Here is an 18,089-nt window from a genome sequence, read left to right as displayed (position 1 = left end):
AATCCCTATCGTTCTTCCCCTGAGCAAGGCAGTTAACCCACTGTTCCCCGGGTGCCGTGGATGTCGATGAAGACAGTCCTCCGCACCTCTCTGATTCAGAGGGGTTGGGTTAAATAAGAAATACATATTTCAGTTGAAGGCATTCAGTTGTACACTGACCAGGTATCCCCCTTTCCCTACAGCCAGTCAGATGAGAGATAGACAGATTGACTGTTGGTACAGCCAGTCAGATGAGAGATGGACAGATTGACTGTCGGTACAGCCAGATTGACTGTCAGAAAAGCCAGTCAGATGAGAGATGGACAGATTGACTGTCGGTACCGCCAGTCAGATGAGAGATGGACAGATTGACTGTTGGTACAGCCAGTCAGATGAGAGATGGACAGATTGACTGTCGGTACAGCCAGTCAGATGAGAGATGGACAGATTGACTGTCGGTACAGCCAGTCAGATGAGAGATGGACAGATTGACTGTCGGTACAGCCAGTCAGATGAGAGATGGACAGATTGACTGTTGGTACAGCCAGTCAGATGAGAGATGGACAGATTGACTGTTGGTACAGCCAGTCAGATGAGAGATGGACAGATTGACTGTTGGTACAGCCAGTCAGATGAGAGATGGACAGATTGACTGTCGGTACAGCCAGTCAGATGAGAGATGGACAGATTGACTGTTGGTACAGCCAGTCAGATGAGAGATTAATAGACTGACTGTCAGTACAGCCAGTCAGAGGAGAGATGGACAGATTGACTGTCGGTATAGCCAGTCAGATGAGAGATGGACAGATTGACTGTCGGTACAGCCAGTCAGATGAGAGATGGACAGATTGACTGTTGGTACAGCCAGTCAGATGAGAGATGGACAGATTGACTGTTGGTACAGCCAGTCAGATGAGAGATGGACAGATTGACTGTTGGTACAGCCAGTCAGATGAGAGATTAATAGACTGACTGTCAGTACAGCCAGTCAGAGGAGAGATGGACAGATTGACTGTCGGTACAGCCAGTCAGATGAGAGATGGACAGATTATCTGTCGGTACAGCCAGTCAGATGAGAGATGGACAGATTGACTGTCGGTACAGCCAGTCAGATGAGAGATGGACAGATTGACTGTCGGTACAGCCAGTCAGATGAGAGATGGACAGATTGACTGTCGGTACAGCCAGTCAGATGAGAGATGGACAGATTGACTGTTGGTACAGCCAGTCAGATGAGAGATGGACAGATTGTCTGTCAGTACAGCCAGTCAGATGAGAGATGGACAGACAGGGAAATTATCAGGGAAGCAGCAGACCAGAGCCAACTCTACCAACTTGTCAAATGGCTAATAAACTTCCCTCAATCCCTTCTTCCCTCCCACCATCCCTGGTTTTCTCAATCACTAAGCTGTCACTATGAATTACTTGTGTCAAAGGTCTCGGGTCCTGGTGACCTGTTACCTTCTACTAAACAGATAGTTCATCACCTCGTGAACACTTGCAACCCATACAAGGGGTGGTCACGCACATCATAGCTTAGTATTTACTGGGGGGATTCCAACCTGAAATAGAAGGAGGTTTCATCTCTCAAACACCAGCCACATCCGCTGGATATAAGCTAGCATTTCTCCACAATAACCATATCTTTGATTATTTCCCCTCAAGCTTAGGGCTTTGTAGTAAATGAGTGTCTGAGTGATTAACAGCACGCCAACCACCCTAATGAAGGAAAGTGAGTTAGGTAGAGAGAGAGAGGGAGTGAGGAGGGAAGGATAGAGCGACAGAGAGAGAGATAAAAAGAGAAATATTGTAATATCTCTGGAGGAAAAACATAGAGAAACCTGCTGTGGAAGAGATTGTGGTTAGAATTAGCAAGTTTTCCTTCCTCGCTCTCTAACAGACAATACCTTTAATAACAGTAAACCCTGTGAGAGAGTAAATATTAATTTAGTACTCTCCCAGATACACGAAGAGGAACTACTTCATGTAACTACTGTAGACGATGCTGTGTAGAAGGCCTACATTACTGTAGACGATGCTGTGTAGAAGGCCTGCATTACTGTAGACGATGCTGTGTAGAAGGCCTACATTACTGTAGACGATGCTGTGTAGAAGGCCTACATTACTGTAGACGATGCTGTGTAGAAGGCCTACATTACTGTAGACGATGCTGTGTAGAAGGCCTACATTACTGTAGACGATGCTGTGTAGAAGGCCTACATTACTGTAGACGATGCTGTGTAGAAGGCCTCCATTACTGTAGACGATGCTGTGTAGAAGGCCTGCATTACTGTAGACGATGCTGTGTAGAAGGCCTGCATTACTGTAGACGATGCTGTGTAGAAGGCCTACATTACTGTAGACGATGCTGTGTAGAAGGCCTGCATTACTGTAGACGATGCTGTGTAGAAGGCCTGCATTACTGTAGAAGATGCTGTGTAGAAGGCTTATATTACTGTAGACGATGCTGTGTAGAAGGCCTACATTACTGTAGACGATGCTGTGTAGAAGGCCTACATTACTGTAGACGATGCTGTGTAGAAGGCCTGCATTACTGTAGACGATGCTGTGTAGAAGGCCTGCATTACTGTAGACGATGCTGTGTAGAAGGCCTGCATTACTGTAGACGATGCTGTGTAGAAGGCCTGCATTACTGTAGACGATGCTGTGTAGAAGGCCTACATTACTGTAGACGATGCTGTGTAGAAGGCCTGCATTACTGTAGACGATGCTGTGTAGAAGGCCTGCATTACTGTAGACGATGCTGTGTAGAAGGCCTACATTACTGTAGACGATGCTGTGTAGAATGCCTCCATTACTGTAGACGATGCTGTGTAGAAGGCCTACATTACTGTAGACGATGCTGTGTAGAAGGCCTGCATTACTGTAGACGATGCTGTGTAGAAGGCCTGCATTACTGTAGACGATGCTGTGTAGAAAGCCTGCATTACTGTAGACGATGCTGTGTAGAAGGCCTGCATTACTGTAGACGATGCTGTGTAGAAGGCCTACATTACTGTAGACAATGCTGTGTAGAAGGCCTACATTACTGTAGACGATGCTGTGTAGAAGGCCTGCATTACTGTAGATGTTTGTCAGAAGCTTTAATATCCCTGAAATACTAATCTGAGAGCAGTTATCTTCTTAATTTCTCACTTGGTGCCAGTACTTTACATCGTGCTAAATGGCCTTCCCTAATGAAGAATGAAAGTGCTAATTTAGCAGTTGATTTAATGTTTTTTGATATTAACCCATCACATCCATTCATACTATTCCCACAGAAACACTGACAGGTGAAGCAGGACAGAGGCACTTGAAGGATGAAAAGGAAATTTGGTATCACTTTACAAGAAGACCTACAGCCCACTGAGTGTACAAAACATTTCCTTCAGAACAATCTCAATTCATCGAGGCATGGACTACAAGGTGTCGAAAGTATGTCCTTTAGGTGGCGAAGCATTCTTGATACACACGGGAAACTGTTGAGCATGAAAAACCCAGCAGCGTTGCAGTTCTTGACACAAACCAGTGTGCCTGGCACCTACTACCATACCCCGTTCAAAGGCACTTTAATCTTTTGTTTTGGCCATTCACCCTCTGAATGGCACACATACACAATTTTCTCAAGGCTTAAAAATCCTTATTTAACCTGTCTCCTCCCCTTCATCTACACTGATTTGAAGTGGATTTAACAAGTGACATCAATAAGAGATCGTAGCTTTCACCTGGATTCACCTGGTCAGTCCAAGTCATGGAAAGAGCAGGTGTTCTTAATGTTTTGTACACTCAGTGTAGATTGTTTATCAGAAGCTTCCATATCCCTAAAATACTGATCTGAGAGCAGTTATCTTCTTAAAACCTCTTACTTCTACCCCCTCCTTTTTCGAACATTCTGTTAAAAATCGCGCAACTTTTCAGCGACCTGCTACTCATGCCAGGAATATAGTATATGCATATGATTAGTATGTGTGGATAGAAAACACTCTGAAGTTTCTAAAACTGGTTAAATCACGGCTGTGACTATAACAGATCGTGTGTTTCATTGAAAAACGCAAGAAAAACTGCTCTCTGAAAGCTAAAAATAATTTCCATAAGTCACTTTCATGGGTTGTTAAAAGAGGACAAAATTTAATATCGACCTGCATGCAATTCATACAAATTCCACACGATGTCGCCATTGTCGTCATTTTCAATTGCATTTTTTGTTGGAAAATCCAACTATCTGGCTTCCGTTTCTTCCAGTCTCCACCAGGACGCTGTAAATGTGGGCATTGGCAGCCATTGATTTGCAGACGAGGAGCTATTGAATATACATCGCCCTGTAATCATTTTGATAGATTATAAACGTTTACTAATACCTAAAGTTGGATTACTAAAGGATTTCGAAGTGTTTTGTGAAAGTTTATCGTCGACTTTTTTAATTTTAAAAAATGACGCAGCGTTTAAAAACAATGTTTTTTTCTGAATGACACAGCTTCCATAGAAAGCTATTTTGGGTATATATGGACCGATTTAAACGAAAAAAAGACCCAATAGTGATGTTTATGGGGCATATAGGAGTGCCAAGAAAGAAGCTCGTCAAAGGTAATGAATGTTTTATATTTTATTTCTGCGTTTTGTGCTGCGTCGGATAAGCAGAGTCTTTGTTTACGTCGCATTCAGGCATTTTGAGGTGGTGCATGCTATCAGATAATACCTTCTCATGCTTTCGCCGAAAAGCATTTTAAAAATCTGACTTGTTGGCTAGGTTCACAACGAGTGTAGCTTTAATTCAATACCCTGCTTGTGAATTTTGATCAAGGTTTGAGTTTTAACGAGTACATTTAGCATTTAGCGTAGCGCATTTGCATTTCCAGGTGCCTACTTGAGACATATGCGTCTCAAGTAGAATCAAGAAGTTAATTTCTCACTTGGTGCCATTACTTTACATTGTGCTAAATGGCCTTCCCTAATGAAGAATAAAAGAGCTAATTTAGCAGTTGATTTCCTGCTTTTTGACCCTGTCACTGTGGGTTGACCCCTCACATCCATTCATACCTCTATTAGCAGAAACACTGACAGATGAAGTAGCACAGACACTTGAAGGATGAAAAGGAGATTTGGTAACGCTTTACATTAAGTTGCTCTGATGCTTATTCTTTAAAACAATATGTATTTTTAACATATTGTTAAGAAGAAAGTATTAAAATCTTTGTAAAATCACGTGATGAATCCATTTGCGCACAAAGCATAATTTGTGTTTTATACTGCAACAAAATCACTTCTAATCAGAACAGTCTGTGGACAATGTTCAGATCTCAGGTGAAATACAGGACGCATTTTCATCTGCATGTCTTTCAGATTCCTGCATTATCCCTGCATTCTAAACACACGATAAGATGTCAGCATTTCCAGACTTGTCCTCAATTTATTTTAACTATTGTTTTTCACCCCATTAGATACACATGAGTGTTGCAGAGGTTTATGGGTAGTCATAGCCATCATTATTTCTTATGCCCCCTAATTAGAGATTCCAGAACAGAAGAGCCATTTGCATTTTGCTTGATAGTGTTGACTGTACATGTCATTGCACTCCTCCTCGCTCGTTGTCTCTCTCTCTCTTTCTGTCTCTTTTATTTTTCTCTCCTGTTCTCTCTCTATCTTTAAACCAATCTCCCCCCTCTCGTTCTCTCTCTTGCTTTCTTCCACTCTGCCTTTCATTCGATCTCTCTTTCTTCCCTCTCTATCTCTCTCTCTATGTGGTATGGTTTGAGTGGTTTTAAATCATTGTGCTACACTAAACCACCAACTGTTCATGCAGTTGAATCATGTGTGCTCACACACACACACACACACACACACACACACACACACACACACACACACACACACACACACACACACACACACAGAGAGAGAGAGAGAGAGGGAGAGAGAAAAACATACTTTCTCTCAGCACTGCAGGGAGCATATGATACGCTCTTCTCGTGGCTTCTCTCTACAATGATACAACAGTTTTTTTCAGCTCTTGAGGATTCTGCAGCCAGTCTATGTGTGCTAGCATTTCTCTGTCTGCAGCAAGTCTATGTGTGCTAGCATCTCTCTGTCTGCAGCAAGTCTATGTGTGCTAGCATTTCTCTGTCTGCAGCCAGTCTATGTGTGCTAGCATTTCTCTGTCTGCAGCCAGTCTATGTGTGCTAGCATTTCTCTGTCTGCAGCAAGTCTATGTGTGCTAGCATCTCTCTGTCTGCAGCAAGTCTATGTGTGCTAGCATCTCTCTCTCTACAGCCATTCTATGTGTGCTAGCATCTCTCTCTCTCTCTACAGCCATTCTGTGTGCTAGCATCTCTCTCTCTCTACAGCCATTCTATGTGTGCTAGCATCTCTCTGTCTGCAGCCAGTCTATGCTAGCATCTCTCGCTCTACAGCCATTCTATGTGTGCTATCATCTCTCTGTCTGCAGCCAGTCTGTGTGCTAGCATCTCTCTGTCTGCAGCCAATCTGTGTGCTAGCATCTCTCTGTCTGCAGCCAGTCTATGCTAGTATCTCTCTGTCTGCAGCCAGTCTATGTGTGCTAGCATCTCTCTGTCTACAGCCAGTCTATGCTAGCATCTCTCTGTCTACAGCCAGTCTATGCTAGCATCTCTCTGTCTACAGCCAGTCTATGCTAGCATCTCTCTGTCTGAAGCCAGTCTATGTGTGCTAGCATCTTGTTATCTCAGCTAACAACTTCTAGAGAAATTAGTTATTTTGAGTGCTGCAGGCAATGGATGATATTATTGTCTCATAGTGGGAATAAGCAGATCCTGGGAAAAGCTAGCGGATATAGAGAACCAAATGGGAGTCCTCATAGTGTGAGACCTAATAACTCCCTTTAGATAGAATGTAGAGGAAGCCAATAACATTTCACTGTTTAGCCAGCAAATGTACTGCTCGCCATAAAGCATTGATGTTCCCAGTTCAATTAAACATTTAACATGTTCTTTGTTAGATGAATTAAATATAATGTGCTTACATCATGAATGATTTATGCATATGCACTGTGTATTGGGCTTTTAAGATTGTTTTGTCTCAATCAAACACAGTTGGAACACATGATCATGGTTTTACCAACATTCTGCTGTACTAAAACTTCTGCAACATTTATAACTAGTAGAATATGCACCTAAAACAATTTGTATCTTATTCTAGAGTGTGTCTGTAAATTCCACAGATTCTCGCTTCGTTAATTACTTTGTGAGTGAGCTGTTATGATTTCCCTCGACTACCTGCCTCCCATTCTAATGTGCACTTACAGTAGTGTGGGTACCAGTTTCGGCATTTTGATGTCACTTCGCCGTAACTGTCAAGAATTTTACACAATGGGAGCAGATTTTACATCAAAAGGACATAATGACATACACGACATCCCGTGGGTACCAGTTTCGTCGAACATCTCATTCCAAAGTCATGGGCATTAATATGGAGTTGGTCCCCCCTTTGCTGAAATAACAGCCGCCACTCTTCTGGGAAGGCTTTCCACTAGATGTTGGAACATTGCTGCTATAACAGTCTCCACTCTTCTGGGAAGGCTTTCCACTAGATGTTGGAACATTGCTGCTATAACAGTCTCCACTCTTCTGGGAAGGCTTTCCATTAGATGTTGGAACATTGCTGCGGGGGCATCCATTCCGCCACAAGCATTAGTGAGGTCAGGCACTGGTGTTGGGCGATTAGGCCTGGCTCGCAGTTGGCTTTCCAATTCATCCCAAAGGTGTTCGACGGGGTTGAGGTCAGGGCTTTGTTTAGGCTAGTCAAGTTCTTCCACACCGATCTTGACAAACCAGGGTCATCCGGGTTGTAAATAAGAATTTGTTCTTAACTAACTTGCATAGTTAAATAAAGGTTAAATTAAATTTTAAAACATTTAAATTTAAAATAATTGTTAATGGCATTGTCATGTTTCAACAGGAAAGGACCTTCCCCAAACTGTGTTAAGCATTTCGATTTCCCTTCACTAGAACCAAGGGACCGAGCCCGAACCATGAAAAACGATTATCTCTCCTCCACCAAACTTCACAGTTGGCATTGAAGCAAGTAGCGTTCTCCTGGCAAACCAGATTTGTCCGTCGGACTGCCAGATGGTGAAGTGTGATTCATCACTCCAGAGAACGCCTTTCCACTGCTCCAGAGTCCAATGGTGGTGAGCTTTACACCACTCCAGCTGACGCTTGGCATAGCATATGGTGATCTTAGGCTCATGTGCTGCGGCTTGGCCATGGAAATCCATTTCCCGACAAACAGTTATTGTCCCGTTGTTCTGACGTTGTTCCAGAGGCAGTTTTGAACTTGATAGTGAGTATTGCTACCAAGGACAGACGGTTTTTACGTGCTACTTTCTTCAGCAGTCCCATTCTGTGAGCTTGTGTGGCCTACCACTTCACGGCTGAGCCATTGTAGCGAATAGATTCCATTTCACAATAACAGCACTTACAATTGACCGGTGCAGCTCTAGCAAGGCAGAAATTTGACGAACTGACTTGTTGGAAAGGCAGCATCTTATGACGCTGCCCTGTTGAAAGTCACTGAGCTCTTCAGTAAGGCCATTCTACTGGCAATGTTTGTCTATGGAGATTGCATGGCTGGGTGCTCGATTATATCCACCTATCAGCAACGGGTGTGACTGAAATAGCCGAATCCACTAATTGGAAGCCGTGTCCACATACTTTTGCTATGCGTATTTATAAGACAATTTCCAGGAAAGCACCAGTGAAGGTCATTCTTCACACAGTTGGTGACCGGAACAGGGACAGGTCCATGAAGAAAGCCTGTAATGGGATGTGAGCTCAGGGGGTGAGGAAAGGGTCAAGATAGACCTTAAGAGATAAACGGATAATAGATGTGTTTCCCAAATGGCACCCTATTCCCTTTATAGTGCACTACTTTTGACCAAAGTCCATGGGGTGCTGGTTAACAGTAGTGCACTACAGTATATAAGAAATAGGGTGCCATTCGGGAAATAGTGGAGAACTCACCATGGCTGGTATCCTTGAGGTACACTCTGCCCAAGATCAAGGGCAGTGGTGCTTCATTGAAAATCTATACTGCCCTACCAAGCAAAAAGGCAGTAACTGCTCATAACATGGAACTGAGAAAAATGGCTTTTATTTACCTTGGTTTCACAGTACACCCAATTAACTAGGGTAGGTGTTTTAAATGTATCCCCTCTCCCCCCAAAAACACACTGTTCAACAAACTGCTATGATTTCACCTAGTAGAGGTTAGAAGATTCAACAGAATGCGGATGAATCGTTCAGTATATTTCTCTAGTTAATGCCTTTTTTTGCATAAGGTCTTGAAAGAGTCCATGCGCAAGTCTTTAAGGTTTCTGAGCTGCAGGTAGGACAAATAAGAAAGAGATCAATTTGAAGGAAGAATCAAACAGAATAGTCTTAAGAGAATATGAGAAGCCAGAGGTGAATAAATTGTGTTATTTTCCATGAATATGATGGTGTTCTGAAACGAAAAAAAGGCCAAAGCTACCTTTAATTTTAGAGTAACATAATTAAAACACGCAGCTAATTATTGCCATTTAAGGCACACATTGTCATCCTGTAGAGCTCAGTAATCATGGCTGAGGGATTTCAGGAGGAAAACAAATATGTCATTCTGAAACCACATTGAATCATTCCTTGGAGCCAGATGAAAAATTAAGACTGTGAACAATAATACAGGTTTCATTTGAATATTTTTAGAAAGACTGCGGCCGCATCCCAAATGCTACCCTGTTCCCTATAAAGTGCACTACTTGACTTATTACTCATAGGGCCCTGGTCAAAAGGTGATACATAGGGAATAGGGTGTCATTTGCGACACACCCTGTGAGGTACTGTACCCCGGAGTGATTCATCCTTAATCATGTATTTACCATTTTGAATAAGTAGTGTGTGTTTATTTTGGGGTAATAGACATCAAAAGAAATGTATAGAGGACAGTTAGATGATTCAGGGAAAATGAATACAGCCACAAAGAGATTGGAAAAGCTGCATTGATAGATAGAAAATGAATACAGCCACAATGAGATTGGAAAAGCTGCATTGATAGATAGAAAATGAATACAGCCACAATGAGATTGGAAGAGGTGCATTGATAGATAGAAAATGAATACAGCCACAATGAGATTGGAAAAGCTGCATTGATAGATAGAAAGTGAATACAGCCACAATGAGATTGGAAGAGGTGCATTGATAGATAGAAAATGATTGGAGGACTTGTGGAGTTCTTAGAGCAGTGTAAGATGCAACAAACACAGACATATATTGGAGGACACACAATACACACACACACATACATACATACACACGTACACACATACATACACACGTACACACACACACATACATACACACACAATACACACACACACATACACACATACACATACAATACACACACACGTACACGCACACACATACATACACACACACACACACGTACACACACATACATACACACACAATACACACGTACACACACACACATACATACACACACATACATACACACACACACGTACACACACACACATACATACACACACATACATACACACACACACACACACATACATACACACACACACATGTACACACACACACATACATACACACACAATACACACACACGTACACACACACATATATACACACACAATACAAACACACACACACATACTGTATATACACACATACAGTACACACACACTGATTTGCGTCCCCTATCACAGCACCAAGTTGAGAAGAGCTGGAGGTTAGGACCTCCTTGACAGATTTTAAAAAATAAAACATGGGTTATTTTTATTTATTTTTATTTTTTTTTTCACCTATATTTAACCAGGTAGGCTAGTTGAGAACAAGTTCTCATTTGAACTGTGACCTGGCTAAGATAAAGCGTAGCAATTCGACACATACAACAACACAGAGTTACACATGGAATAAACAAAACATACAGTCAATAATACAGCAGAACAAAAGAAAACAAAAAGTCTATATACAGTGAGTGCAAATGAGGTAAGTTAAGGAAATAAATAGGCCATGGTGGCGAAGTAATTACAATATAGCAATTAAACACTGGAATGGTAGATCGGCAGAAGATGAATATGCAGGTAGAGATACTGGGGTGCAAAGGAGCAAAATAAATAAATAAATACCAGTATGGGGATGAGGTAGGATAGATGGGCTGTTTACAGATGGGCTATGTACAGGAGCAGTGATCTGTAAGCTGCTCTGACAGCTGGTGCTTAAAGCTAGTGAGGGAGATGCGAGTCTCCAGCTTCAGAGATTTTTGCAATTCGTTCCAGTCATGGGCAGCAGAGAACTGTAAGGAAAGACGACCAAAGGAGGAATTGGCTTTGGGGGTGACCGGTGAGATATACCTTCTGGAGCGCGTGCTACGAGTGGGTGCTGCTATGGTGACCAGTGAGCTGAGATAAGGCGAGGCTTTACCTAGCAGAGACTTGTAGATAACCTGTAGCCAGTGGGTTGGGCGACGAGTATGAAGCGAGGGCCAACCAACGAGAGCGTACAGGTCACAATGGTGGGTAGTGTATGGGGCTTTGGTGACAAAACGGATGGCACTGTGATAGACTGCATCCAGTTTGTTGAGTAGAGTGTTGGAGGCTATTTTATAGATGACATCACCGAAGTCGAGGATCGGTAGGATGGTCAGTTTTACGAGGGTCAGTTTTACAAGGGTATGTTTGGCAGCATGAGTGAAGGATGCTTTGTTGCGATATAGGAAGCCGATTCTAGATTTAAGTTTGGATTGGAGATGCTTAATGTGAGTCTGGAAGGAGAGTTTACAGTCTAACCAGACACCCAGGTATTTGTAGTTGTCCACTTATTCTAAGTCAGAGCCGTCCAGAGTAGTGATGCTGTACGGGCGTGTGGGTGCGGGCAGCGATCGGTTGAGGAGCATGCATTTAGTTTTACTTGCGTTTAAGAGCAGTTGGAGGCCACGGAAGGAGAGTTGTATGGCATTGAAGCTCGTCTGGAGGTTAGTTAACACAGTGTCCAAGGAGGGGCCAGAAGTATACAGAATGGTAACTGGAATATGTGGGCCTCTAATTAGTTCACAAACGTAATATATATTTGATGAGCTCAAATTAGATATCTGGTTGGATCGTGTTCTATTGATGAGATGTTAATGTGTTTTTATTGAGCCTTGGAGGACAAATCATCTTCAACAAAAGTTGATTGTTTCACATTGTAAACGGTCACGTTGATGTCCTCCAATTCCAACGCTTGTAACGGTTTTCTTGGTGAGAAGGAGAGTCGGACCAAAATGCGGCGTGTAGATTGCGATCCATGTTTATTGTGACTATAGCAACATGAATCTAAATACAAACAGTGCAAAATAATAAACGTAATGAAAACCGAAACAGCCTAAACTGGTGCAAACTAACACTAAGGACAATCACCCACAAACACACAGTGAAACCCAGGCTACCTAAATATGGTTCCCAATCAGAGACAATGACTAACACCTGCCTCTGATTGAGAACCATATCAGGCCAGACATAGAAATAGACAAACAGGACATCCAACATAGAATGCCCACTCAGATCACACCCTGACCAACCAAAACATAGAAACATACAAAGTAAACTATGGTCAGGGTGTGACAGTACCCCCCCCCCAAGGTGCGGACTCCGACCGCAAAACCTGAACCTATAGGGGAGGGTCTGGGTGGGCATCTGTCCGCGGTGGCAGCTCTGGCGCTGGACGTGGACCCCACTTCATAATAGTTTTAGTCCACCTCCTTAGCGTCCCTAGATAGGTTACCCTCCTAAAAGAAAGCTCGGGACAGAGGGGAAGCTCAGAACAGAAGGACAGCTCGGGACAGAGGTAGCTCAGCACTGAGAGGAAGCTCAGGCAGGTAGTTGGATCCGGCAGATCCTGGCTGGCTGGCGGTTCTGGAAGATCCTGGCTGACTGGCGGATCCGGAAGAGTCTGGTCGACTGGCGGATCCGGAAGAGTCTGGTCGACTGGCGGATCCGGAAGAGTCTGGTCGACTGGCGGATCCGGAAGAGTCTGGTCGACTGGCGGATCCGGAAGAGTCTGGTCGACTGGCGGATCCGGAAGAGTCTGGTCGACTGGCGGATCCGGAAGAGTCTGGTCGACTGGCGGATCCGGAAGAGTCTGGTCGACTGGCGGATCCGGAAGAGTCTGGTCGACTGGCGGATCCGGAAGAGTCTGGTCGACTGGCGGATCCGGAAGAGTCTGGTCGACTGGCGGATCCGGAAGAGTCTGGTCGACTGGCGGATCCGGAAGAGTCTGGTCGACTGGCGGATCCGGAAGAGTCTGGTCGACTGGCGGATCCGGAAGAGTCTGGTCGACTGGCAGATCCGGAAGAGTCTGTTCGACTGGCGGATCCGGAAGAGTCTGGTCGACTGGCGGATCCGGAAGAGTCTGGTCGACTGGCGGATCTGGAAGAGTCTGGTCGACTGGCAGATCTGGAAGAGTCTGGTCGACTGGCAGATCTGGAAGAGTCTGGTCGACTGGCAGATCTGGAAGAGTCCGGTCGACTGGCAGATCTGGAAGAGTCCGGTCGACTGGCAGCTCTGGCTGCTCCATGCTGACTGGCTGCTCCATGATGACTGGCAGCTCTGGCTGCTCCATGCTGACTGGCTGCTCCCTGCTGACTGGCAGCTCTGGCTGCTCCATGCTGACTGGCTGCTCCATGCTGACTGGCAGCTCTGGCTGCTCCATGCTGACTGGCTGCTCTGGCTGCTCCATGCTGACTGGCTGCTCCATGCTGACTGGCGGCCCTGGCTGCTCCATGCTGACTGGCGGCCCTGGCTGCTCCATGCTGACTGGCGGCCCTGGCTGCTCCATGCTGACTGGCGGCCCTGGCTGCTCCATGCTAACTGACAGCTCTGGCGGCTCCTTGCAGACTGGCAGCTCTGGCGGCTCCTTGCAGACTGGCAGCTTTGGCGGCATCCTGCAGACAGGCAGCTCTGGCGGCTCCTTGCAGACTGGCAGCTCCTTGCAGACTGGCAGCTCTATGCAGACTGGCAGCTCCATGCAGACTGGCAGCTCCTTGCAGACTGGCTGCTCCTTGCAGACTGGCAGCTCCTTGCAGACTGGCAGCTCCTTGCAGACTGGCAGCTCTATGCAGACTGGCAGCTCTGAACAGGCGGGAGAACCTGGCAGCGCTGTAGAGGCGGAAAGCTCTGACAGCGCTAAACAGGCGGGAGACTCCGACAGCGCTGGAGAGGAGGAGGGCTCCGACAGCGCTGGACAGGCGAGGCGCACTGTAGACCTGATGCGTGGTACTGGCACTGGTGGTACTGGGCCGAGGACACGCACAGGAAGCCTGGTGCGGGGAGCTGCTACCAGAGGGCTGGGGTGTGGAGGTGGTACTGGAAAAACCGGACCGTGCAGGCGCACTGGAGCTCTTGAGAGCCGAGCCTGCCCAACCTTACCTGGTTGAATGCTCACGGTCGCCCTGCCAGTGCGGCGAGGTGGAATAGCCCGCACTGGGCTATGCAGGCGAACCGGAGACACCGAGCGCAAGGCTGGTGCCATGTAAGCCGGCCCAAGGAGACGCACTGGGGACCAACTGCGTAGAGCCGGCTTCATGGCATTAGGCTCGACGCTCAATCTAGCCCGGCCGACACGCGGAGCTGGAATATACCGCACCGGGCTATGCACCCGCACTGGAGACACCGTGCGCACCACTGCATAACACGGTGCCTGTCCGGTCTCTCGAGCCCCCCGGTAAGCACAGGGAGTCTGCCCAGGTCTCCTACCTGGCGTAGCCATACTCCCTGTTAGCCCCCCCCCAAGAAATTTTTGGGTCTGCCTCTCAGGCTTCCATCCGCTACGTCGTGCTGCCTCCTCATATCTGCGCCTCTCCGCTTTCGCCGCCTCCAGTTCTTCTTTGGGGCGGCGATATTCTCCTGGCTGAGCCCAGGGTCCTCTTCCTTCTAATTCGTCCTCCCATGTCCATACCTCCTCTTTGGGCTGCTCCTGTTGCCTCTTCTCCTGCTGCACCTTTGGGCGGCTACACTCCCCTGGTTTAGCCCAGGGTCCTCTCCCGTCGAGGATTTCCTCCCATGTCCAGAAATCCTTATCGCGCATCTCCTCGCGCTGCTCCTGCCTGTTGACATCCATGTTTATTGTGACTATAGCAACATGAATCTAAATACAAACAGTGCAAAATAATAAACGTAATGAAAACCGAAACAGCCTAAACTGGTGCAAACTAACACTAAGGACAATCACCCACAAACACACAGTGAAACCCAGGCTACCTAAATATGGTTCCCAATCAGAGACAATGACTAACACCTGCCTCTGATTGAGAACCATATCAGGCCAGACATAGAAATAGACAAACAGGACATCCAACATAGAATGCCCACTCAGATCACACCCTGACCAACCAAAACATAGAAACATACAAAGTAAACTATGGTCAGGGTGTGACAACGCTTTCTACTTAACAACACTGAATACTGCAGCCAAGATTACTAGTGTGGATATGCCTTTGTAACCCATCGTTTGGAGGGTTGGGAGAGTGGAACATTGACTATATGGAAAATTAAGAACAGTCTAAGGCAGCATACAGGAGCTCATAAAATGTGACTTTATTCTCGGGAAGCAACTAGCATCTCAATCACGTCACATGACAGACACGACAGGCATGACTAATTAATGATAATCACTTCTAATGTTCAGTCTCACTATATTTATTCAAGAAATGTCTTCGCTAGGATTAATGTAATGAACAGATTAACTACCAGTTTTCACAAATACTTTTTTCCACATAAAACTTTGGATGTTTTGGATTATAAGTGTACCTCAAGGAAAATGTTGTATAGTTCCTGTAGACGTGAGTCATCCAACTATACATTACCTTGTAGTTTCATTTGAAGTCTATACATTAATTTACAATTGATATAAATACTTCCAATGGTACATAATACAAGGTATTCATATATTTTGAATCATTTTTAAAGTGCTCATATTATTGATATTTTATTTGTCACAGGTGCCGATTATAACGCTGTAGAATTAACTCCTTCCCAACGATGGAGTTCAAAAATGACAGTAATAAGAAAAATAGAAGAAGTACACAAGAAGGGAGGTATATACAGGAAGTACCAGTACCAGATCTATGTGGAGCTATATACAGGGAGTACCAGTACCAGATCAATGTAGAGCTATATACAGGAAGAACCAGTACGAGATCAATGTGGAGCTATATACAGGGAGTACCAGTACCAGATCAATGTAGAGCTATATACAGGAAGTACCAGTACCAGATCAATGTGGAGCTATATACAGGAAGTACCAGTACCAGATCAATGTGGAGCTATATACAGGGAGTACCAGTACCAGATCAATGTGGAGCTATATACAGGGAGTACCAGTACCAGATCAATGTGGAGCTATATACAGGGAGTACCAGTACCAGATCAATGTGGAGCTATATACAGGGAGTACCAGTACCAGATCAATGTAGAGCTATATTCAGGAAGTACCAGTACCAGATCAATGTGGAGCTATATACAGGAAGTACCAGTACCAGATCAATGTGGAGCTATATACAGGGAGTACCAGTACCAGATCAATGTGGAGCTATTTACAGGAAGAACCAGTACCAGATAAATGTGGAGCTATATAGAGGAAGTACCAGTACCAGATCAGTTTTACTCAACAGGACTCATTGTAGCAAATTACTAAGAATTTGAAAAATTCAGATCATTAGAATAGTTTACTAAGATGTGGGCTTATACTACTCTGGCTCCTTGCTGTCGTTTGAATCTATGTCAGTGACTCATCTTTGAGATTGCATTTTCTCTAGTTTTGAATAAACTTCATACGTGTCATTCTGATTGGACTGTAATTCTCAGAGACGGCTAAATCTAGGTAATGAGACATTCTTAGCCAAGATTTATGAAAAGTAAATCTCACAAGTAGTATTGAAATTAGCATACATGAGGAGTAGGCTTACAATGTCATATTTTTCCCTCATTTGCATCTACAATGTGGTTCCTGCTTCGTATGAGTTGGGATTCTGTGATAGCCAGTATTGTTGACTGGCAGTGATTGCTGTTTGGTGTTATTTCAATTCACCTGGAAGTTTCTGGAAACATACAGTAGAAGAAACCCCGGACAAAAGACCTAGGCGAGGGGTCAAAGGTATGCATCACGAACACATATACTCACTCCAGGTAGGATATAACAATTCTCCCCACAGACAATGCTAACCTTCGTTTTCAACATTCTGTCGCCGGGCATTATTCAGATGCGATGTGCGCTGCTCCAAAGCAATTTGTTCTCTGTCTTTTCTGATGTTGTAAAACACAGAGCAGTTAATATGCTCTAACCTTCCCCCAGCCCTCCCTCCCACTTTCCCTCCCTTCCTCAATCCTACAGATTGAACAGCCCAGGCAGTCAGGGCAGTAGGTATTGTGATTCCCATAAAGAGGGTGTCATGATTGAAATTAATACAATATATCAAGCATTGCAAAGACTTCCATTACACCATGGCTGAAATAAGCCTCCCCTCACTCCCACGAGCCGCTAACGTGATCCAACCCAACATTAATCCTGCCTTGAATATAATTTAGAGGAGTTTTTCGTTCCCTTACCGTTTGAGAATGCTCTCGGAGACAGCGCCAGGGTTCAGGGTTCAACTGTGAGGACGTCTGAGAAGATGCATTACAGCTCCTCCCTACACCCACATGCTCCGAGGGAACCAACCATGCCAATCTGGGGTGTTATCTTGCTGCGGTGACCCAGGATGGGTGAGGTGTGTGTGTGTGGGGTGGTTACGTGTATTTGTGGCTTCCCGTCTGCTGTGCTGGTGCATTCAGGGAGAGAGAGGCTCTGCATGCTTTGTCATGCTTGTCTGAAAAGACGCAGGTCCAGTGTTAGAGAGGATTCACCTGTTTCCTTAGTGTGGTAGGGATTACAAAGATCTCTCCTATCATCTCCCTTGTTCGCCTTCTCAAACATGGAAATAGAAAATATCAAATTAGGCCGTATAACTGTACTATTCTACTCTGAGGGCAACAAAGTATTTTCTGTCTGAATGGGTAAGAGGATGATCACTAACTCCTTGTGATTGTTGCCTGAACT

At 44.9% G+C, this 18,089-nt stretch overlaps 1 protein-coding gene across 1 annotated transcript in view; it reads left to right on the top strand.

Annotated features, from left to right (window-relative positions):
• LOC139373820 (CUB and sushi domain-containing protein 3-like) overlaps positions 1 to 18,089 on the top strand; it is a 740,037-nt gene that overhangs the window by 434,689 nt on the left and 287,259 nt on the right. The gene's annotated exons all lie outside the window — the stretch shown is intronic.

Source organism: Oncorhynchus clarkii, chromosome 18 (genome assembly GCF_045791955.1).
Source record: "Oncorhynchus clarkii lewisi isolate Uvic-CL-2024 chromosome 18, UVic_Ocla_1.0, whole genome shotgun sequence".
In the NCBI taxonomy this organism is placed as follows: domain Eukaryota; kingdom Metazoa; phylum Chordata; class Actinopteri; order Salmoniformes; family Salmonidae; genus Oncorhynchus; species Oncorhynchus clarkii.
Note: the sequence above shows the minus strand (reverse complement) of the source record. Positions and strands in the feature narration are given on the sequence as shown.